The sequence below is a fragment of the Salvelinus alpinus genome, chromosome 13 (assembly GCF_045679555.1).
Source record: "Salvelinus alpinus chromosome 13, SLU_Salpinus.1, whole genome shotgun sequence".
NCBI lineage: Eukaryota > Metazoa > Chordata > Actinopteri > Salmoniformes > Salmonidae > Salvelinus > Salvelinus alpinus.
In genome coordinates this window covers 52,000,457-52,024,536 of record NC_092098.1, presented here as the reverse complement: position 1 = coordinate 52,024,536, position 24,080 = coordinate 52,000,457, and the positions used below count along the sequence as shown (strand labels likewise).

Genomic DNA, 24,080 nt, shown 5'->3' with positions numbered 1-24,080 from the left:
ATCATTGGCAAACCGTGAATAATGGATTTAGGCCTTCAGAGGGGGAAATAAATTCCAATAAGGCCTACATCATCAAATTCTAAAATCATGAAAAATACCAGAAACAGAGCATCACTTAAAGGGGAATGGAAACACTTTAGGAAGTACATCTAAGAGATGTTTTCAATCCACTAATCTTAAACATGTATTTAACATAAAAACATCTCTATATTTAGTATTTTGATCGTCAAAAAAGTTTAGTTGAGCTATGGTCAGCGCCGATTTAAATTGCCATAGTAACGACTGACGCCAGTGCGTCACCGGCAGGAATCAGCTAATTGTCCGTTGTATTGAGTTGTCGCACGGAGAGTGAATCGAAGAGAGTGAGGTTAGGTGCGGACAACGAAGATGACAACAGTTAGTAATTCAAACATAAACTGTATAGCTCCAAGCTGTACGAATATTCTCCCAAAAAAATCCTGCAGTAAGCTGCCATCTGCTACCCAAGGACCCACACATTTTGGAGAAGTGGCGCCGTGTCCTGAAGAGAAAGGACGTACCAGCTAGAGCCACTGCTACCTAACGGTGTTCCGTACATCACAGTATTCCATACACTTGACCTTATTTTAGCGCCCCAAAAATGAAATGCTACCAAGTCAACTGTAATGTTAAAAAAACACAATTTCTCCCCATTCCAGCAAAGTCAACAACGAGACCTCCACACTGCCCGTCTCTGCATGATTGAAGTAGGTAATGGAGCTTTGCTGGGTCTTTTAAAAATGCCGGAGGGGAAAGCGAAGGCTACTGAGCGATAGTGGAAGGGGAAGATATGTCGCATGGGGAAACTGCTTTTTTCACCCGATTTGTCCAACTTATCACCTGTAAAATGTCAATAAAACACTATAAAGAGTTCATTTAATGTCTCAATACATACTGTACCTATTTGAAGGTTTGTATCGAATTTGAAGAGGGTTTTAGGGCGGCGCTAACATTAGCATCACAAGTAAACTGCGGATGTTGCGGCTTTTGAGAGTCATGATGGCTCGCGGTGATGACACAAAAAATGTATTATTGATTGAATAAACTACTGTATTGATGAACTCACAAGTAATTCACTTTACACACACAGCTGATAATGTATTGATACATAAATAAATACCATTAAATGTATGAGTTACACAAAGTAGGGAACTTTATTTTCCAGAGAGGAAGGATGTGATTCTGTTCATTGAGAGATGAAGGAACATAATGTTGCTTTATATAATGTTAATGAACAAAGAATGAGAATGATTAGGGTTTATACTACAACTTCCAAAAGCACTAAATAAATAATTGTATAAACTACTTAACATTAGTAAATTACTGTATAAAACAACAATATTAATATAAAAATAAATATAACAACTAACAGCAGTTGTAACACCAACTGACCTCTGACCTCTCACTCCATCATATACACTGAGTACTAACAGTTATGAACCCCTGCTCTTTCCTTGACATATGCAATAACGTTATGTTGCATTACACGGAAATGATGTCCACATTTGTGAGTCCATTTCCTTGGGAATGCCTTAATTAATCATGTTGCATGAAACCCCTCCAAAAAGAACTGATTTCATTTTATTTAGACAGGAAATGTCTGGAAAGGAAAGGCCCAACAAGAGCCCAAGAAACGACACCGCTACACCCCCCATCGTCATACTGTACTGTCCTTGACCATATCTCTCTTTCTTGTAAAACATGTGACCACCCCATCCCCACACTCTTCTTGTCAATCACATGAGTAAATGGAAGCCTCTGTGGTTGTTATTCAGTAACATTGGAGACAGAATTCATCCTCTAGCTCAGTGGTTCCCAAACTTTTTCGGTTAATGTACAACCAACTGATGTTTGTGCTGCCCATAGTACAGTCGTGGCCAAAAGTTTTGAGAATGACACAAATATAAATTTTCACAAAGTCTGCTGCCTCAGTTTGTATGATGGCAATTTGCATATACTCCAAAATGTTATGAAGAGTGATCAGATGAATTGCAATGATTTGCAAAGTCCCTCTTTTCCATGCAAAAGAACTGAAGCCCCAAACAACATTTCCACTGCATTTCAGCCCTGCCACAAAAGGACCAGCTGACATCATGTCAGTGATTCTCTCGTTAACACAGGTGTGAGTGTTGACGAGGACAAGGCTGGAGATCACCCTGTCATGCTGATTGAATTCAAATAACGGTTGTGGGCGGAGCAGTTGCCGTATCAGGTGGTGATACAGCCCGAAAGGATGCTCTCGATTGTGCATCTGTAAAAGTGTGTGAGTGTTTTGGCCATGTTCTGTTCTGGACCACACGTGGTCCCGTGTGGCTCAGTTGGTAGAGCATGGCGCTTGCAACGCCAGGGTTGTGGGTTCATTCCCCACGGGGGGACCAGGATGAATATGTATGAACTTTCCAATTTGTAAGTCGCTCTGGATAAGAGCGTCTGCTAAATGACTTAAATGTAAATGTAAATGTTTTTGGTGACAAGCCAAATTTCTTCAGCTTCCTGAGGTTGAAGAGGCGCTGTTGTATCTTCTTCACCACGCTGTCTGTGTGGGCGGACCATTTCACTTTGTCCGTGATGTGTACGTCGAGGAACTTAAAACTTTCCACCTTCTCCACTACTGTCCCCTCGATGTGGATAGGGGGTGCTCCCTCTGCTGTTTCCTGAAGTCCACAATCATCTCCTTAGTTTTTTTACGTTGAGTGTGAGGATATTTTCCTGACACCACACTCCGAGGGCCCTCACCTCCTCCCTGTAGACTGTCTCGTCATTGTTGGTAATCAAGCCTACCACTGTAGTGTTGTCTGCAAACTTGATGATTGAGTGGGAGACGTGCATGGCCACGCAGTCATGGGTGAACAGGGAGTACAGGAGAGGGCTGAGAACGCACCCTTGTGGGGCCCCAGTGTTGAGGATCAGCGGGGTGGAGATATTGTTTCCTACCCTCACCACCTGGAGGCGGCCCGTACGAAAGTCCAGGACCCAGTTGTACAGTGCGGGGTCAAGACCCAGGGTCTCAACCTTAATGACGAGTTTGGAGGGTACTATGGTGTTAAATGCTGAGCTGTAGTCAATTAACAGGGGTGGCAGGTAGCCTAGTGGTTAGCGCGTTAGACTAGTATCCGAAAGGTTGCAAGATTGAATCCCCGAGCTGACAAGGTAAGCATCTGTCGTTCTGCCCCTGAACAAGGCAGTTAACCCACTGTTCCTAGGCCATCATTGAAAATAAGAATTTGTTCTTAAAAACTTCTTGGTGACAGGGGGGCAGTATTGAGTAGCTTGGATGAATAAGGTGCCCAGAGTAAACTGCCTGCTACTCTGTCCCAGATGCTAATATATTATTAGTAGTATTCAAATCAAATCACATTTATTTATATAGCCCTTCGTACATCAGCTAATATCTCGAAGTGCTGTACAGAAACGCAGCCTAAAACCCCAAACAGCAAGCAATGCAGGTGTAGAAGCACGGTGGCTAGGAAAAACTCCCGAGAAAGGCCAAAACCTAGGAAGAAACCTAGAGAGGAACCAGGCTATGAGGGGTGGCCAGTCCTCTTCTGGCTGTGCCGGGTGGAGATTATAACAGAACATGGCCAAGATGTTCAAATGTTCATAAATGACCAGCATGGTCAAATAATAATAATCACAGTAGTTATCGAGGGTGTAGCAAGTCAGCACCTCAGGAGTAAATGTCAGTTGGCCCTTCATAGCCGATCACTAAGAGCATCTCTACCGCTCCTGCGGTCTCTAGAGAGTTGAAAACAGCAGATCTGGGACAGGTAGCACGTCCGGTGAACAGGTCAGGGTTCCATAGCCGCAGGCAGAACAGTTTAAACTGGAGCAGCAGTACGGCCAGGTGGACTGGGGACAGCAAGGAGTCATCATGCCAGGTAGTCCTGAGGCATGGTCCTAGGGCTCAGGTCCTCCGAGAGAGAGAAAGAAAGAAAGAAGGAGAGAATTAGAGAGAGCATACTTAAATTCACACAGGACACCGGATAAGACAGGAGAAGTACTCCAGATATAACAAACTGACCCCAGCCCCCCGACACATAAACTACTGCAGCATAAATACTGGAGGCTGAGACAGGAGGGGTCAGGAGACACTGTGGCCCCATCCGATGATACCCCCGGACAGGGCCAAACAGGAAGGATATAACCCCACCCACTTTGCCAGAGCACAGCGCCCGCACCACTGGAGGGATATCTTCAACCACCAACTTACAATCCTGAGACAAGGCCGAGTATAGCCCACAAAGATCTCCGCCACGGCACAAACCAAGGGGGGGCGCCAACCCAGACAGGAAGATCACGTCAGTGACTCAACCCACTCAAGTGACGCACCCCTCCTAGGGACGGCATGAAAGAGCACCAGTAAGCCAGTGACTCAGCCCCTGTAATAGAGTTAGAGGCAGAGAATCCCAGTGGAGAGAGGGGAACCGGCCAGGCAGAGACAGCAAGGGCGGTTCGTTGCTCCAGAGCCTTTCCGTTCACCTTCACACTCCTGGGCCAGACTAAACTCAATCATATGACCTACTGAAGAGATAAGTCTTCAGTAAAGACTTAAAGGTTGAGACCGAGTCTGCGTCTCTCACATTGGTAGGCAGACCATTCCATAAAAATGGAGATCTATAGGAGAAAGCCCTGCCTCCAGCTGTTTGCTTAGAAATTCTAGGGACAATTAGGAGGCCTGCGTCTTGTGACCGTAGCGTACGTGTAGGTATGTACGGCAGGACCAACTCGGAAAGATAGGTAGGAGCAAGCCCATGTAACGCTTTGTAGGTTAACAGTAAAACCTTGAAATCAGCCCTTGCCTTAACAGGAAGCCAGTGTAGGGAAGCTAGCACTGGAGTAATATGATCAAATTTTTTGGTTCTAGTCAGGATTCTAGCAGCCGTATTTAGCACTAACTGAAGTTTATTTAGTGCTTTATCCGGGTAGCCGGAAAGTAGAGCATTGCAGTAGTCTAACCTAGAAGTAACAAAAGCATGGATTATTTTTTCTGCATCATTTTTGGACAGAAAAATTCTGATTTTTGCAATGTTACGTAGATGGAATAAAGCTGTCCTTGAAACAGTCTTAGATAGAAAACACTCTGAAGTTTCTAAAACTGTTATAATGATGTCTGTGAGTATAACAGAACTCATCTGACTCGCGAAAACCTGAGAAAAATCCAACCAGGAAGTGGGAAATCTGAGGCTTGTAGTTTTTTAACTCCGCCCCTATTGTAGATACAGTGGGATATTGGTTATGTTGCACTTCCTAAGGCTTCCACTAGATGTCAACAGTCTTTAGAACTTTGTTTGAGGCTTCTACTGTGAAGTGGGGCCGAATGAGAGCTGAATGAACCAGGTGTCTGGCAGAGTGCCACAGACTCGTGACGCGCTGTCACGAGAGAGTTAGCTCTCGTTCCATTGCTTTTCTGCAGACATTGGAATTTTCCAGTTGGAACATTATTGAACATTTATGATAAAAACATCCTAAAGATTGATTCTATACTTAGTTTGACATGTTTCTACGACCTGTAATATAAAACACTTTTAAACACACATAACATTTTGAACTTTTCGTCCGACGTTCGGCTGGACCTGAAAGCGCGTTTGGATTTGTTTACCAAACGCCCTAACAAAAGAAGCTATTTGGACATAAATTATTAACTTTATCGAACAAATCAAACATTTATGGTGGAACTGAGACTCCTGGGCGTGCATTCTGATGAAGATCATCAAAGGTAAGTGAATACTTATAATGCTATTTCTGACTAATGTTGACTACCCAATATAGCGGATATCTTTTTGGCTGCTTTGTTGTCTGAACGCTGTACTCAGATTATTGCATGGTTTGCTTTTTTCGTAAAGTTTTTTTGAAATCTGACACAGCGGTTGCATTAAGGAGAAGTATATCTCTAATTCCATGTATAACACTTGTATTTTCATCAACATTTATGATGAGTATTTCTGTAAATTGATGTGGCTCTGCAAAATCACTGCATGTTTTAGAACTACTGAACGTAACGCTCCAATGTAAAATGAGATTTTTTTTATATAAATATGCACTTTAGCGAACAAAACATACATGTATTGTGTAACATGAAGTCCTATGAGTGTCATCTGACGAAGATCATCAAAGGTTAGTGATTCATTTTATCTCTATTTGTGCTTTTTGTGACTCCTCCCTTTGGCTGGAAAAATGGCTGTGTTTTTCTGTGACTTGGTGGTGACCTAACATAATCGTTTGTGGGGCTTTCGCTGTAAAGCCTTTTTGAAATCAGACACTGTGGCTGGATTAACGAGAATTTCATCTTTAAAATGGTGTAAAATACTTGTATGCTTGAGGAATATTAATTATGAGATTTTTGTTGTTTTGAATTTGGCGCCCTGCACTTTCACTGGCTGTTGGCGAGGTGGGACACTACCGTCCCACATATCCCAGAGAGGTTTTAACTGACTTGCCTAGTTAAATAAAGGTAAAATAAAAACAGCATTCTAACATAGGTCCAGATGGGATAGGGCAGTATGCAGTGGGATGGATATTGCATCATCAGTGGACCTATTGGGGTGGTAAGCAAATTGGAGTGGGTCTAGGGTATCAGGTAGGGTGGAGGTGATATGATCCTTGACTAGTCTCACAAAGAGCCCACAGGCTTTGGTAGTGGGCCGTGTCAGTGGCACTGTATTGTCCTCAAAGCGAGCAAGACATCGATGTCTGCGTAGGCTCTGGTGTTCTTTTTGTAATCCGTGATTGACTGTAGACCCTGCCACATACCTCTCGTGTTTGAATTGCGACTCTACTTTGTCTCTATACTGACACTTTGCTTGTTTGATTGCCTTGCGGAGGGAGTAGCTGCACAGTTTGTATTCGGTCGTTTTTCCAGTCGCCTTGCCATGGTTAAAAGCTGTGGTTCGTGCTTTCAGTTTTGCTCGAATGCTGCCATCAGTCCACGGTCTCTGGTTAGGGAAGGTTTTAATAGGCACAGTGGGTACGACATCTCCGATGCACATGTTAATAAACTCACTCACCGAGTCAGCGTATACATCAATGTTGTTGTCTGAGGCTATCCGGAACATATCCCAGTCCACGTGATCGAAGCAATCTTGAAGCGTGGAATCCGATTGGTCAGACCAGCGTTGGATAGACCTGTGCACGAGCATTTCCTGTTTTAGTTTCTGTCTATAGGCTGGGAGCAACAAAATGGAGTCATGGTCAGATTTGCCGAAGGCAGGGCGGGGGGAGGGCTTTGTATGCATTGTGGAAGTTAAAGTAGCAATGATCCAGAATGCTACCAGCTCGTGTCGCGCATTCGATATACTGATAGAATTTAGGGAGTTTTGTTCTCAGGTTAGCTTTGTTAAAATCCCCAGCTACAATAAATGCAGCCTCAGGATATGTGGTTTCCAGTTTACATAGAGTCCAGTGAAGTTCAGGGCCGTCGAGGTATCTGCTTGGGGGGGGATATACACGGCTGTGACTATAATCGAAGAGAGTTCTCTTGGAAGATAATGTGGTCGGCATTTGATTGTAAGGAATTCTAGGTCAGGTGAATAAAAGGACTTGATTTCCTGTATGTTGTTATGATTACACCATGAGTCGTTAATCATCAGGTATACACCCCCACGCTTCGTCTTACCAGAGAGATGTTTGTTTCTGTCGGCACGATGCATGAAGAAACCGGCTGGCTGTACCAACTCTGACACCATATCCCAAGTGAGCCACGTTTCCATGAAACAGAATATGTTACCATCTCTGATGTCTCTCTGGAAGGCAACATTGAGAGATTAGATATTTCAGTTAACTTGCACCTTCCCACAGCATACACTGCCAGTACTCAATTACAGTAGCTACTGTGGGTCTAGTCTGGAAAACCATATTTTTCCTTTAGTTTATTAAGCAAATGTCTTACTTTTTAAAACTCTGCATTGTTGGTTAAGGGCTTGTAAGTAATCATTGCACGGTAAAGTTGTATTGCACCTGTTGTGTTCAGCGCATATGACAAATACAATTTGATATGATTACATTTTTGATCTACAGTGTATTGCCAAAAAACCTTCAACAACTTCAAACAGACTGACTTGTTCAATGAGCAAAACTGATTAAAGAATCTCACAGTATCCAACCCCCCCCCGCCTCCCCCCACCCACCCCACCCACACACAGTGCGGTAATTAGAGCACATACAGCAGCTTTAAGTGATAGTCTACTGTGTGTTCACCCCTCTGCCTATCGCCATCACTTTCTCTGCGTTGTCTGTTTGCTATCTCTCGTGACTCGTCTGCCCTCTTCTGTTGCTGTCTTTTGTCCTCTCTAATCCTGTCCTGGTTGTAAGTATAAAAGTATACAATTGTTTTAATATTAATTTCACAGGCTCGCTCACCTCCCCTGCAATTCTTTGTAAACCATGTTTTACTTTCTCACTATCTGTATTTCATCTAATTTGTGCAAATAAATAAAACAAATTAGAATCTATAGAGCAGCTTAAAGTGATAGTCTACTGTGTGTTCAACCCACCTCTGTTCTCTCCATCTGCCCTCTGTCACTTTCTCTGTGTCTTGTCTGTTGCCATCTCTGGTTCTTGTTTGTTACGGTTTCTATCCTCTTCTGTTATGGCCTGTTATGTTCTTCTAGGTTCTCCCTCCATCATCTAGTCTTCTGTTGCCATCTTTGTGTCTGGTGGGTCTCTTTAGTTTTACAATAAAGAATGGCCAAGGGGATACTGAAGTAGCTTAACTTGTTTTGGGCCTGTGTTTAGGTCACCTAAATCTTCCTCTTCCTGGCTGCTTTGCCCCTGGCTGCTGCTGTTCTAAGTGCTCCACTGGCCTGCTGTTCTCATCCATTGTCATCTGCAACATGGCATCAGCTAGATTTAAAGGACTACTGCCTTTCCTGGTTTTGGCTGGTTTTAGATTTGGTTCATTAAGAAATGCTAGCAGCCATGACTGAATTCAACTGTGAGTTAGTTTCGGGGTGTGGTTTGATGTGTGTGTGTTCGCAGGTGGGAAGTGTTAGCCAAATTAGTTTGCCAATTAGCTTCAGGTGGCTGGTGTGCGACCTGACTTTGGATAGCCTAGTGTAACAGTATAACTTTAGACCGTCCCCTCGCCCCGACGCAAACCAGGGACCCTCTGCACACATCAACAACAGTCACCCACGAAGCATCGTTACCCATCGCTCCACAAAGGCTGCGGCCCTTGCAGAACAAGGGGAACCACTAGTTCAAGTCTCAGAGCAAGTGACGTCACCGACTGAAAGGCTGCTAGCGCGCACCACCGCTACCTAGCTAGCCCTTTCACATCGGTTACACTAGCTCCGGGAATAGTTAGGCACTGTCAATAAATACATTTACTGATGGTCCCTAACTAGACCCATAGGGATATCCAAAGTCAACCCAAATTTACCACAGCCATTACGAATGTGTGCAGCTGGTTGACCCGAGGACAACCAGTTCCGTATAGACATGATCTGATCCGAGTGAGGGAAGAGCAGAAAAGTCCATTTGTTTGCAACTTTGTTAACCAGAGATGATACAGCGCAAGGGAGAACGGGCGGAGGAGGGGCCTTGTGGTATATGTACTGTGAGCGAGTGACACGGGAGCAAGGAGGCAGGGAGAGCGGGAAGTATTTTTCTGACATTTGTTTTGGAAAAAAGGCTGACAGGTGACCTCAGTTCACCTGGTAACAGAGAAAGTGTCGCTAGGATGTGAATTAGTGAAAAAGATGGCGGAAGCAGATGATGAAGTGGATTCTGAATCTAATGGCGGTAGAATCCAGGAGAATTGGAATATTGTCCAAAAGAATGGAAAACGGAGCGAAGTAGAGTACAGAGAAGAGAATGTCACTTCGTATCTTGCAGGAATACAGTTTGTAAAGGAGGAGCAGATAAACAAATTACCCAGCACTCTCTCTACCAGTTTGGATATCTCAAATGGATTCCTCAAGATGGGTAGAGTGAAGGCTGAGAGGATCACTAGAGGCGGGCTTGTGTTGTTTCTCACCCGATTTGATAAGTTTGAAGTGTTGCGTATGTCTCTTAGGAGCAGGGCATCTATCAAGGGGGTAATATCTGGCGTATCGTGGGAAGTAGATGTTGAAGAGAGTGATTGATGCACGTCGGATGAATCGTGTGGTGAATGAAGAAAAAGTGAAGAGTTTATCTGTTATTTAGTTTTTTGATATGGAGTCTCTCCCTACTCAAGTGCAGTTAGGGTATGTTAACTATGGGATCATTGTAAAGCTTTTGGTCATGTATCAAGTGTTTGCAGAAGGGAGAAGCCGAGATGTCAAAGTTATAGAAAATATCATATTATGTGTTATAAAAATTATGAATATGTGACATGTTGCAATTGCGGTGGGAACCATGGAGCCACATCTTCTGAATACTTTACAATGGTGAAAGAGAATGAGGTGGACAAAGCCAGGGCTGTACAGAACATTTCATATGCAGCAGCTGTTAAAAGGGGTTGAGGGTTTGAATGGTGCATCAGAAGAGTCCATGGTGGTGGATAGGCCTACACTGCAGGCTGCAGGGGTTGCCTTTCACCAGCAGGATCCGGACATTTTAAAGGTTAAGAAGGTGGACTTTGGCTTTTATAGCTGTGGTAATTAATGGCACTGCCAAGGTGGAGAGAAGATTTCCCAACGAAGGAGTTACATGCAATATTGTCACAAGACATACCACCCTCTCAGGTCCTCAAGCCTGAGAAGGGAGATATGGAGAATTAAAAGGAAGGAAGTGGGAGTTTTGTTTGTTTTGGCAATGTACTATTTTTATTAGGATGGATTAAGTTAGTTTCACTATTACGTATGGATTTATTTACGACATTATTTTATTTAAATGTTTTGGTTTTCAAACTATCCAGTTGGTGGCGGCAGTACACCTTTTGGGGTGTTGTCTGCCATAAAACGCACAGAAGACGGAGGCAGGGAGAAATAGAAACCAACCATAACAAGCCGATTTGCGCAATAATACTAGTACCACGCGGAGGCTCTATGACTGTAGTGGCACTTTTATGACTTGTGATTGGCCGACAAGCTTCTCGCGCCACTCTGGGCTATTCTCGTTGAGCAGTGGAGAACATATTAACATTTTATCCACAACTCTGTCCATCGCTGTTGTAATCGACAGTGAAATCAAAATGTTCCCAAACGGGAGGTTTAAACGATGGAGGATCCTCCAATTCTGGTTTATCGATCCCACCACTCACCATCTACAGAGTTCCCGGCTGCACCTCACAAAAGGAGCGTTTTAAATCCGTCAGTTAACATTCACATGTTGATTACAATGTGCGCATAAATTGTAGTTGTTTTAACAGAATAACCTACAATGTTTTTTCAGCTTTACTCACGAGGCAGTAGCATACAACGCAGGGTAGGCATGGCGTTTTTATTATTTTTTCAATGTTTTTAGTATTCATTCAGGTTCACAGTGCGGACTGAACAGTGTTCCCCATTTCGAACGGTTTGGTAGGTATATCTGTACCGTTACAGCCCTATCCTAGTATACTGACACAACCAGGTCAACTCAACTAAAGAAAAATGCAAGTGTTCACATAACAGCGCAACACAACTCCAAACACGACAGATAAGCTGCATAGCCCCCTAGGCTTTATGAATATAAGCCGAATGTACTTGTAGAATGGAATGAGTTATAAGACCTCGTCAGTTCTACCAGCTAATGTGACATTTTTAGATTACAAAACATTTGAGGACACAATTTAAAGGCCTATGTATTTTCATCGTTTTGTTCAGTGTACAATATAACCACAAAGCTGGCCATCTTTTCCCCTCTCTATCTGGCTGCCCTCCCCCTGGTCTAAATTCAAGTTTGTTTATTTGTCATATACATGGAGTACACAGTGCAATGAAATGCTTACTTGCAGGTTCACCTCTCGACAATGCAACAATAGAAAAAGTAAGTAGCTAAATGACTAATTAAAATAAATTTTTCAAGTTAATAATGGGCAGTTTTATTTTAATTTTATTTCACCTTTATTTAACCAGGTAGGCCAGTTGAGAACAAGTTCTCATTTACAACTGTGACCTGGTCAAGATAAAGCAAAGCAGTGCGACAAAAACAACAACACAGAGTTACACATAAACAAACGTACAGTCAATAACACAATATAAAAATCTATGTACAGTGTGTGCAAATGTAGAAGAGTAGGGAGGTAAGGCAATAAATAGGCCATAGAGGTGAAATAATTACAATTTAGCATTAACACTGAAGTGATAGATGTGCAGAAGATGATGTGCAAGTAGAGATACTGGGGTGGAAAAGAGCAAGAGGATAAATAACAATATGGGGATGAGGTAGCTGGGTGTGCTATTTACAGTGATCTATTTGTTAACTTGGCTTTCAAAGATTTTACAAAGGCAGGGCAGGCTGGATATAGGTCTATAACAGTTTGGGTCTAGTGTCTCCAAAGCTTTCCAATCTTTGGGGGATCTCAGACGATACGAAAGAGAGATTGAACAGGCTAGTAATAGGGGTTGCAACAATTTCGGCGGATAATTTTAGAAAGAGGGTCCAGATTGTCTAGCCCAGCTGATTTGTAGGGATCCAGATTTTGCAGCTCTTTCAGAACATCAGCTGTCTGTATTTTGGTGAAGGAGAAGCAGAGGGGGGGGGGGGGGGGGGGGGCTTGGGCAAGTTGCTGCAGGGGGTGCTGAGCTGTTGGCCGGGGTAGGGGTAGCCAGGTGGAAAGCATGGCCAGCCGTAGAAAAAAATGCTTGTTGAAATTATCGATTATCGTAGATTTATCGGTGGTGACAGAGTTTCCTAGCGTCAGTGCAGCTGGCAGCTGGGAGGAGGTGCTCTTATTCTCCATGGACTTTACAGTGTCCCAAAACTTTTTGGAATTAATTCTACAGGATGCAAATTTCTGTTTGAAAAAGTTAGCCTTAGCTTTCCTAACTGACTGAGTTATATTGGTTCCTAACTTCCCTGAAAAGTTGCATATCGCTGGGGCTATTCGATGCTAATGCAGAACGCCTCAAATAGTTACATAGCCTATATGGAAATAACAGACATGAGCCAATCGTGTTTACTTGTAGAATGATATAGGTTGTAAGACCTATGATTCATTTCATTTAGTTAGTTCTACCACCAACATTGCTCATTTTTGAAAGGGTTAAATATGTTGGCGTGAAGTTCAGCTTCAGTCCACATGGGGGCGCTGTGTCACTGTCAGAAGATATGTGCTTCAGTCAGAAAAACATTTGCTCATCTCTTCGGTCTCAGTTTTTATTTTTATTTATTTAGCTAGCTACAGAAACGAAACCCATCGAATACACTCGCTGGAAGTAATTACTTTTCCTAATATCATGACTTATATCAACATTCTTAGCTTTCCCATTCACTAAATATACTGTTAAATAACTCAGACTCACATCAAATGCCTTTAGGATACTGACCGCTAATTTATAAGCATTAGCCTACCCTTATGCTGATGGAGACTAGTTAGCTACCGCCAAACCTGTGGCTAACTCTGCTGCTGCCCTTTGACTTTCTGGCTGTTCTACCGCATTTATTACTGCCTCAACCTGCTCACTTTATTTGCCTTTCGAAAGAAATTCTGGAGTATCCATATTTGCTGTGTTATTTTGAGGCATTTTACTGAGTGATGGGATTGACATCTAACCAGTGCTGTAGGGGTGGGGTCAAGGGATGAGAGCGGTCCACTGTGTTGTTATATCTCTACCAATCACAGCAGACACTGAGTCACATCAGGGGCTTCTTGCAGTGCCTGCTACTGCCATGCAGATATATTGGATTGTTTATTTAGTCATTAAAATGTGCATAGCGCAAGTGATGTGTGGTTATGAAAACTCAGACTGAAATGTATATATTTTTTTCATAATAATAATAATACCCTCAAAAGGGTCGGAGCTGGACCAAAAACATCTGGGGCTTCACTACTGGCCAACATACTGCTTCTGGTCAAGATACATGTACTTTTTATATAAAGCATGCATTGAATGCCAGCCTATAAGAGTCCTGAATAAGCTGTTTGGATTTTTCTGTGTCAGGTGTAACGTGTCAGAGAAGAGATCAGACAACAAGGCATCAATAGAATCTATTTATTGCAAAGCTACAGAGGATTATAAGATATTGACAGGCATTGGTTTTGAAAAGCATTTGGTGGCAGCAGCCAGGTAAACAAAACCAAAGACTGCAAACAGGATTATAAAACCACTGTCATTTGTGTGAACTATCCCTTTAAACACAGAATGAGGAAAATAAAACAGGCAGTGCAATTGTGGATATTAAAAGTTTACAATGATTGTGTGCTTTGTTCAATAATACATTTTGTGGATAAATTAAACAGTTTATGCCCTTTTTTTTATACAGTGTTCTGATCTCCTTTTGCAATCTCTTCTCCTTTTACAATCTCTTTTTCCTGCTTAATCCTGGTCCTTTCATCCTTCTCTCGCTGTCTATTGTGTTCCATTAATTGTAGTCTTTCCTTCTCGAGCTCCTGTCTTCGTTCTTCTTCCATCTTTTGTTCTGTTTCCAGTCTCACGTTCTTAGCAAGGAGTTGGTTGTAATCGTTTTCAGTCGTCTTTCCCTTCTTCACTTTCTTTTTTTCCGTTTTGGTTTGATTGAGGTCTTTCTCTGCCTTATCCGCTCGGTTTTTTGATTTATCTCCACCCATTCTCTGGTTGATCTTGTAGGTCTCTGACTTTCTTAGAGATGAGATATGAAAATAACCAAAAACAGACAGTGAATGCTTTTGCTCTGGAAACAGTATTTTCTGTACTGTATATTTATTTGTTACTGTTTCCTGAAGAAAATGTGTGTGCCTGCTTCGACTAATTTTTGTTTTGATAAATGTGTTCTTAGCCTCAGTAGAAGCTATTAAGGTATTTGTGATCAAACATGCATCTCAACTCTGACCCAACAGCATGACTAAACAGGATGGTCGAACAAAACTAACTTTGTAATTTCTTTAAATACCTTGAGACAATATAACTGCCACCAGCCTCTTTGTTTCTAATCTAGAAACACTGTAAATAATGTATTCTTAATTGATTTGCCTAGTTAAATAAAGTTTGGGGGAAGAAAAAAAAAATTTGATGGTGAAAATCAAACAAGGCTAATTATGTTTTTTTAATACCTTGAGACAATAATTCTAATCTAGAAACACTGTAAATAAACATTTGTAAATAATTTGTTCTTAATTGACTTGCCTAGTTAAATAAAAGTTTAAAATAAAACATATTGATGGTGAAAATCAATTTTCTCATCTGTCTGTTCAAGTGAAATGGTGCTGGGAGTATAAAGTAGTAGTCATGCTGTCTTCCTCTGAATCTCTTTCCAAGTTGGGGAAGTTGTAAATAAGATATGATTGCGTTCAAGTGCTTTTGAAGTCACAACAATGCTTCAGTAGATTATAGCATAAAGATCACTCAATGTTTTTAATTATTTTCACTGCATCAGGAATAGCATACACAAATGTCTCGGCTTTTACAGCCTTCTTCGGTGTTTAGATATAAACTTTATTCTAATTCAAAACAACATTTGTAAAGAACCGATGAGCAGCAGGTGCTTCTAATCAGGGTTGCCATTCATCTGCCAATCAGGGATGTGGCTTCTCTGGTCTACCTGTATACAAGTTACAATCACAAAGAAATACAGAATTATAGGGTATGGGGGCGGGCCTGGTGGGCAACTCACAAATCAAATCGCCCCGTGTGTCAAATCGCCCCACTGTCAATTCATGAAATAACCCACCAGAAAGGACATTAGGCAAAGCCGTTAAGAAATATGTTGGGTAACTCAAATTATATGCAAAGTCTGATATGGACAGTGTTCTTGTATAGCAGTCTAAATGTGGGGAAATCTAATTCTTCATTTAAACCGTGTGGAGATACATAATGTCACTTATTCATCCACATGGCTTCTCTTTGTAGTAATTTGTTGTCTTCTCTTTGTAGTAATTTGTTGTCATGGTCACCTCTACTTGGTGGATGAACCATTTTGATCCCAACGCAACGCAATTCATTAATAGAATGATTGTGTTCTGTGTTCTATAAAGTGTCTCTCAACTAGCGAGGTGATGTCTTGACGTCTAATCGTAGATTTATGTTCTCCAAGACGTACTTTCAAGGCGCGAGATGTTTTGCCAAAATATTTCTAATTACAATAACACTAACATATAAATAACTCCTTTAGTAGTGAAAGTTATACATGACTTTATCTCATAGGTCCTAGAAGTCTGAGGGCATACAACGTTTCCTTATAACGAACATTTCCTTATGGCGCTACAAGATCTACAGGGGAATCATCCTTTTATGAATGTCTCTTTTCTCTGACCACATCTGATTGAACCAATATGTTTGATAGATTTATTGATCGTTTATAGGTGAATTCTGGAAGGCAGAATTTAAAGAGGAGTCTGATAATTATATGTGCCAATGCTGATTGACAACAGACTTGATGCCATTATGGCTATCAAAATGAGCGAAATAAAATAAGCGAAATAAACGCTTATTTGTTTGTAAGTGTAAAAAAAAGCAATGTAATTGATTCAAAACATGGTTAAAACTATAATGCAGATGTCATGGACTGTCAGTCCTGGCATCTGGGGCACTTTAGAATTCGAGAAGGATTACATTTCCCTCGTCCCATCCCTCAGTTGTAAACCACAATAACTGGAGGCACTGACAATGTTATTTCTCAAAGATCAATTAAAGTTAGAATCTACATTTGGTGAAACAGCGCCAGCGCCGTTGATATGGTTTCAGTGATGAAACGGAGAAGAGGAGCGACCAGCAGTGTTTTTTTGTTTTTTTGTTGCAATGATGTCCGATGGAAAAAAACGGTGTTTTGTTTGAAGTAACTTCTTCGTTGTTGTAATATCACAATCGGACGTGCCAGTTTCACCAAATACGGATTGTAGCTTTAATGATTGGACAGTAAAGGTTTTGCTAAGCAACCATTTCGGTCTACCGTTGAAATGAAATAAGGGTTAGTAGCCTACCTTAAGACAACGAAGTTTGCCGATGGATGTCAAACAGACAAAAATTACAAGAAGATGTTCAAAATAGAAGCCAGGTATACAACATACGTATATGTTGTCTCTACCAAGATGTAGACCGGGTGTTACACACTTTTATAGACCAAATCACAGAGTTTCTAAACCCAGAGGCGCAACATCGCGAGACTTCCAGGAACGCTTCTGAAATAGACTAAACAGAACATGCCGAGGTTTGGTGCTTGAGAAGTCAATGAGAGAAGTGAGAAAATCTTCATTAGTTGGTCATTTTCTCTTAATCAAAAGGCACAACCTAGATTCGAGACAATTTCTTAAGTAGTTGAACCTGTTATTACAGCAACCTCGTGAAAGTGATGAACTGACACGTTTTCATTTTCGTCAAAAACAAGTTAATATCGAAGCAGTGCCTTTGAGTTGACGGCCTGCACATGCGCAGTTCGGCGTGAGACGCCCATTAGATCCGATGACTTGCTTCTCTACGTATGAGCTCTGCTAGCCAACGTCGCCATGACATCGCCTACAAGTGTTATCTGGGATTTCTATTGAAGAAGCGGCTTTACCCTATCTTCATACTGTCTTTGACCAAATCTCTCTTGTAAAACAACCCCTACACTCTTCTTGTAAATTACATGACTACAAGTCAGTCTCTGTGTCTGTTATACTGTAACATTGGAGACAGAGCTCATCCTAGTGGATACAGACTGCTACAGTAGACTACTGGTGGTCATGGAGTTGATCTGATTCATTGTATTTCTGCTTTGTATGCTACTTTGAGTAAAGTACAACTCCAGTACAATGCCCATACACTGGTGGGTGAAGGTGAATATAAACTTTATTACATTGTCCTTACTGCATAGTAAGATTTTGATTGTTATTCTGTACCTACATGAATAACAATGTAATCATTGGCAAACCTTGAATAATGGACCTAGACCTTCAGTTGGGAAATAAATCCAATAAGGCCTACATCATATAAAATTCTTAAATCATGAAAAATAGCAGAAACAGAGCATCACTTAAAGGGGAATGGAAACACTTCAGGAAGTAAATCTAAGATGTATTCAATCCTCTAATCTTAAACATGTATTTAACATAAAAACATCTCTATATTTAGTATTTTGATCGTCAACAAGGTTTATTTGAGCTACGGTCAGCGCCATTTTAATTGCCATAGTAACGACTGACGCCAGGGAGTCACTGGCAGGAATCAGATAATTGTCTGTGGTATTGAGTTGTCGCACGGAGAGTGAATGGAAGAGAGTGAGGTTAGGTGAAGACAACGAAGATGACAACAAGTAGTAATTCAAACACAAACTGTATAGCGCCAGGCTGTATGAATTGGCTCCAACAACAATTCCTTGGTAAGCTAACATCGGCCTACCCAAGGACCCACAACTTTTGAAGAAATGGCTTCATGTCCTGAAGAGAAGGATGTTTTCTGCTGTTTTCACCCAATTTGTCCAACTTATCACCTCTAAAATGTCAATAAAACACTCTAAAGAGAATAAATATAATGTCTCATTACACACAGTGCATTCAGAAAGTATTCAGACCGCTTGACTTTTTACACATTTTGTTATGTTACAGCCTTATTCTATAATGGATTAAATAAATACAAATCCTCATCAATCTAAACACAATAACCCCATACTAACAATACTAAAACAGAGTTTTAGACATAATAAAAACAGAAATAGCTTATTTACATAATTATTCAGACCCTTTGCTATGAGACTCGAAATTGAGCTCAGGTGCATCCTGTTTTCATTGATCATCATTGAGATGTTTCTACAACTTAATTGGAGTCCACCTGTGGTAAATTCAATTGATTGGACATGATTTGGAAAGGCACACACCTGTCTATACAAGGTCTCACAGATGACAGTGCATGTCAGCACAAATATCAAGGCATGAGGTTGAAGGAATTGTCCGTAGTGCTCCGAGACAGGATTGTGTCGAGTCACAGATCTGGGGAAGTATACCAAAACATTTTCTGCAGCTTTGAAGGTCGCCAAGAACACAGTGGCCTCCATCATTCTTTAATGGAAAAGTTTGGAACCACCAGGACTCTTCCTAGACCTGGCTGCCCGACCAAACTGAGCAATCGGGGAGAAAGGCCTTGGTCAGGGAGGTGACCAAGAACCCGACGGTCACTCTGACAGAGCTCCAGAGGTCTTCTGTGGAGATGGGAGAACCTTCCAGATGGACAACCATCTCTGCAGCACTCCACCAATCAGGCTATTATGGTAGAGTATCCAGACGGAAGCCACTCCTCAGTAAAAGGCACATGACAGCCTTCTTGGAGTTTCACAAATGGACTCTCAGACCACGAGAAACAAGATTTTCTGGTCTGATGAAACCAAAATGTAACTCTTTGGCTTGAATTCCAAGCGTCACCTCTGGAGGAAACCTAGCAACATCCCTATGGTGAAGCATGGTGGTGGCAGCATCATCCTGTGGGGATGTTTTTCAGCGTCAGGGACTGGGAGACAAGTCAGAATCGAGGGTAAGATCAACAGAGCAAAGTACAGAGAGATCTTTGATCAAAACCTGCTCCTAATCACGCAGGACCTCAAACTAGAAGGTTCACCTTCCAGCAGGCCAACAACCCTAAGCACACAGCCAAGACAACGCAGGAGTGGCTTCAGAACAAGTCTCTGAAAGTCCCTGAGTGGCCGAGCCAGAGCCCGGACTTGAACCCTGATCGAACATCCTTGGAGAGATCTGAAAATAGCTGTGCAGCAACGCTCCCCATCCAACATGACAGAGCATGAGATGGTGTGCAGATAAGAATGGGAGAAACTCCCCAAATACATGTGTAGGAAGCTAGTGGCGTCATACCCAAGAAGACGCGAGGCTGTAATCGCTGCTTCAACAAAGTACTGAGCAAAGGGTCTGAATACTTATGTAAATGTTATATATTTCTTTGTTCTTATTAATTAGCAATATTTTCTAAAAGACCGTTTTTGCTTTGTCATTATGGGGTATTGTGTGTAGATTGTATAAGGCACTTTAAATAAAAAAACTGTTTAGAATAAGGCTGTAACGTAACAAAATGTGGAAAAAGTCAAGCGGTCTGAATACTTTCCAAATGCACTGTACCTATTTGAAGGTTTGTGTCGAATTTGAAGAGGGGTTTTATGGTGGCGCTAGTGTTAACTTGTGAAGCTAAGTTGAAGTCTGAAGTTTACATACACCTTAGCCAAATACATTTAAACTCAGTTTTTCACCATTCCTGACATTTAATCAGAGTAAAAATTCCCTGTTTTAGGTCAGTTAGGATCTCCACTTTATTTTAAGAATGTGAAATGTCAGAATAATAGTAGAGAGAATTATTTATTTCAGCTTTTATTTCTTACATCACATTCCCAGTGGGTCAGAAGTTTACATACACTCAATGAGTATTTGGTAGCATTGCCTTTAAATTGTTTAACTTGTGTCAAACGTTTTGGGTAGCCTTCCACAAGCTTCCCACAATAAGTTGGGTGAATTTTGGCTCATTCCTCCTGACCGAGCTGGTGTAACTGAATCAGATTTGTAGGCCTCCTTGCTCGCACACACTTTTTCAGTTCTGCCCATAACTGTTCTGTAGGATTGAGGTCAGGGCTTTGTGAGGGCCACTCCAATACCTTGACTTTGTTGTCCTTAAGCCATTTTGCCACAACTTTGGAAGTATGCTTGGGGACATTGTCCATTTTGAAGACCCATTTGCGACCAAGCTTTAACTTCCTGACTGATGTCTTGAGATGTTGCTTCAATATATCCACATAATTGTCCTTTCTCATGATGCCATCTATTTTGTGAAGTGCACCAGTCCCTCTTGCAACAAAGCACCCCCACAACATTTTGTTTCATCAGACCAGAGGACATTTCTCCAAAAAGTACAATCTTTGTCCCCATGTGCAGTTGCAAACCGTAGTCAGGCTTTTTATGGCAGTTTTGGAGCAGTGGCTTCTTCCTTGCTGAGCGGCCTTTCAGGTTATGTCGATATAGGACTCGTTTTACTGTGGATATAGATACTTTTGTACCTGTTTCCTCCAGCATCTTCACAAGGTCCTTTGCCGTTGTTCAGGGATTGATTTGCACTTTTCGCACCAAAGTACGTTCATCTCTAGGAGACAGAACGCGTCTCCTTCCTGAGCGGTATGTCGGCTGCGTGGTCCCATGGTGTTAATAATTGCGTACTATTGTTTGTACAGATGAACGTGGTACCTTCAGGCGTTTGGAAATTGCTCCCAAGGATGAACCAGACTTGTGGAAGTCTTGGCTGATTTCTTTTGATTTTCCCATGATGTCAAGCAAAGAGGCACTGAGTTTGAAGGTAGGCCTTTAAATACATCCACAGGTACACCTCCAATTGAGTCAAATTATGTCAATTAGCCTATCAGAAGCTTCTAAAGCCATGACATCATTTTCTGGAATTTTCCAAGCTGTTTAAAGGCACAGTCAACTTAGTGTATGTAAACTTCTGACCCACTGGAATTGTGAAACAGTGAATTATAAGTGAAATAATCTGTCTGTAAACAATTATTGGAAAAATGACTTGTGTCATGCACAAAGTAGATGTCCTAACCAACTTGCCAAAACTATAGTTTGTTAACAAGAAATTTGTGGAGTGGTTGAAAAACGAGTTTTAATTACTCCAACCTAAGTGTATGTAAACTTCCGACTTCAACTGTATCTGCGGCTGTCACAGCTTTTGAGAGTCATGATGGCTCGCAGTGATGACGCAAAAAATGTACTATTGATTGAATTAACTACTGTATTGGTGAACTTTACACTCATCATTGATAATGTCTTGATAAATAAATAAATACCATTAAATGAATGATTTGCACAAAGTAGGGAACTTTATTTTCAGAGAGGAAGGATGTGATTCTGTTCAATGAGAGATGAAGGAACATAATGTTGCTTTATATAATGTTAATGAACAAAGAATGAGAATGATTAGGGTTTAATATTATTATAAATTCCAATAGCACGAGAAATACTTTTATAAACTAGTTAACATTAGTCAATTGTTGTATAAAGCATCAATATTAATATAAAAAATAAATATAACAACTAACAGCTGTAACACCAACTGACCTCTGACCTCTCACTCCATCATATACACTGAGTACTAACAGTTATGAACCCCTGGTCTTTCCATGACATATGTAATAACGTTATGTTGGATTACATGGAAATTATGTCCACATTTGTGAGTAGATTTCCTTGGAAACCTCTTAATGAGGTTGCATGAACACATGAGGAATGGTGGAAGCAGAGAGAAAGGCTCAGGATGGGTTCCACATGAGGAATGGTGGAAGAAGAGAAAGGCTCAGGATGGGTTCCACATGAGGAATGGTGGAAGCAGAGAAAGGCTCAGAATGGGTTCCCCATGAGGAATGGTGGAAGCAGAGAGAAAGGCTCAGGATGGGTTCCACAGGAGCAATGGTGGAAGCAGAGAAAGGCTCAGAATGGGTTCCCCATGAGGAATGGTGGAAGCAGAGAGAAAGGCTCAGGATGGGTTCCACATGAGGAATGGTGGAAGCAGAGAAAGGCTCAGGATGGGTTCCACATGAGGAAAATATTCGATATTTAGGATTAAGGGAAAAATAAATAGAACTAGTGAGAAAGTAGGAGAACGTGGCAGGCTGGCAATACCCCATAATGACAAAGCAAAAAACTGGTTTAGACATTTTTGCACATTTATGTATAAAAAAACTGAAATATTACATTTACATAAGTTTTCAGACCCATTACTCAGTACTTTGTTGAAGCAACTTTGGCAGCGATTACAGCCTCCAGTCTTCTTGGGTATGATGCTAAAAGCTTGGCACACCTATATTTGGGGAGTTTCTCCCATTCTTCTCTGCAGATCCTCTCAAGCTCTGTCAGGTTGTATTGGGAGATCCTTGAACAGCTGTTTTCAGGTCTCTCCAGAGATGTTCAATCGGGTTCAAGTCCGGGCTCTGGCTGTGCTACTCAAGGACATTCAGAGACTTGCCCCAAAGCCAGCGTTGTCTTGGCTGTGTGCTTAGGGTTGTTGTCCTTTTGGAAGGTGAACGGTCACCCCAGTCTGAGGCCCTAAGCGCTCTAGAGCAGGTTTTCATCAAGGATCTCTCTACTTCTTCTGTTCATCTCTCCCCGATCCTGACTGGCCTCCCAGTCCCTGAAAATCCTCCCCACAGCCTCTTGCTGCCACCACCATGCTTCTCCAGACGTGACGCTTGGCATTCAGGCCGAAGAGTTCAATCTTGGTTTCATCAAACCAGAGAATCTTGTTTCTCATGGTCTAAGTCCTTTAGGTGCCTTTTGTGACACTCCAAGCAGGCTGTCATGTGCCTTGTACTGAGGAATCGCTTCCAACTGGCCACTCTACCATAAAGGCCTGATTGGTGACCAAGGCCCTTCTCCCCCGATTGCTCAGTTTGGTCGGGCAGCCAGCTCTAGGAAGAGTACTGGTGGTTTCAAACTTTTCCATTAAAGAATGATGGAGGCCACTGTGTTCTTGGGGACCTTGCCTCTAACCCTATTACAGGGGCTGAGTCACCGGATGTGTACCAAACTCACTAAAAGTAGCAGTAATAAAGCCTCTCTTGAAAAAGCCAAACATTGACCCAGAAAATATAAAAAACTATCGGCCTATATCGAATCTTCCATTCCTCTCAAAAATTTTAGAAAAAGCTGTTGCGCAGCAACTCACTGCCTTCCTGAAGACAAACAATGTATACGAAATGCTTCAGTCTGGTTTTAGACCCCATCATAGCACTGAGACTGCACTTGTGAAGGTGGTAAATGACCTTTTAATGGCGTCAGACCGAGGCTCTGCATCTGTCCTCGTGCTACTAGACCTTAGTGCTGCCTTTGATACCATCGATCACCACATTCTTTTGGAGAGACTGGAAACTCAAATTGGTCTACACGGACAAGTTCTGGCCTGGTTTAGATCTTATCTGTCGGAAAGATATCAGTTTGTCTCTGTGAATGGTTTGTCCTCTGACAAATCAACTGTACATTTCGGTGTTCCTCAAGGTTCCGTTTTAGGACCACTATTGTTTTCACTATATATTTTACCTCTTGGGGATGTCATTCGAAAACA

General features: G+C 41.7%; 1 protein-coding gene across 2 annotated transcripts in view; it reads right to left on the bottom strand.

Moving 5' to 3' along the window:
• Positions 1-17,531, bottom strand: part of LOC139537906 (uncharacterized) — a 42,724-nt gene extending 25,193 nt beyond the window's left edge. The window contains exons 1-2 of one of the 2 annotated variants that reach the window (XR_011667615.1): positions 16,979-17,531; positions 14,061-14,681 (exon numbers count right to left, since the gene is read on the bottom strand). The gene's annotated coding sequence lies outside the window, so the exon portion shown is untranslated. Of the gene's footprint in view, positions 1-14,060; positions 14,682-16,978 lie in introns of those variants that run through there. The other variant, XM_071339790.1, reaches the window with a different exon arrangement.
• Between the last annotated feature and the right edge of the window lie 6,549 nt (positions 17,532-24,080).